Source organism: Octopus bimaculoides, chromosome 5 (assembly GCF_001194135.2).
Source record: "Octopus bimaculoides isolate UCB-OBI-ISO-001 chromosome 5, ASM119413v2, whole genome shotgun sequence".
NCBI lineage: Eukaryota > Metazoa > Mollusca > Cephalopoda > Octopoda > Octopodidae > Octopus > Octopus bimaculoides.
This window is the reverse complement of record NC_068985.1, coordinates 22,542,431-22,543,373: the sequence shown is the minus strand read 5'-3', so window position 1 is coordinate 22,543,373 and position 943 is coordinate 22,542,431.

Below are 943 nucleotides of genomic sequence, written 5' to 3'. Positions count from 1 at the left end.
TGTGTGTGTGTGTGTATGTATAATTAAATATTGGATAAAATCTATATAGGAATTTATCAAGTAGTCAGCATGAAAACTGCCTACACCGATGATTAGGAAGTGGATTAGGTACACAAACTATGAAATCGTATGATTTGCAGCTGAATCTGTTTTTAGGAGACGACTTCCAAGTTGCATTCCCTCACTGTCGGTACACTGTATATCTATGATGGTAGTTTTGACTTTGAGAGTCACTCATAGCATGAGGCATTTACATGTAGTTATGCCCTTAATATGAGAGCGTAGCGGCTAGAATAAGAATAGCCTGGGCGAAGTTCAGAAAGCTCTGCTGGCAACTAAGGGCCTCTCGCTCAGGATAAAAGGTAGACTGTATGATGCATCTGTGCGAACTGCCATGCTACGCAACAGTGAAACATGGGCTGTGACTACTGAGGACATGCATAGGCTTGAAAGAAATGAAGCTAATATTATCTGCTGACATTTATCAAGCACATAGCCGAAATATATCCACAGTGATTTCAGAAAAGTAAAGGTTACAGTTTTTTTTTTCTTTTTGCGTTTAGCTGTTATTTCTAGCATATCAAGTTTCCCTCAGTGTCTAATCCCAATGTGCACCTTTTTTAAAATTTATTTACGTTGTTTAGAAAATAAAAATTATTTTGTTCACAAAATTTAATTAAAAGAAAAAAAATGTATGAAGTTAACAAAAACAGATAGTGTGTTATTTTTATTCCTTCTACCTATCTACGTTGTTTAGAAAAGAAAAAAGTCATTTAAAAAAAATTATTTACTTTGTTTAAAAGAAATTATTTACTAATTTGCATGCGCACACATGTATTCATTTGCACGCGCGCTCGCGCGCACTTTTCGTAGGATCGACCACTCACGACTAGCTAGCGCGGACGCGCGACAGCGCGTTCGGGTCCGCTCTGCTTGAGTAGTA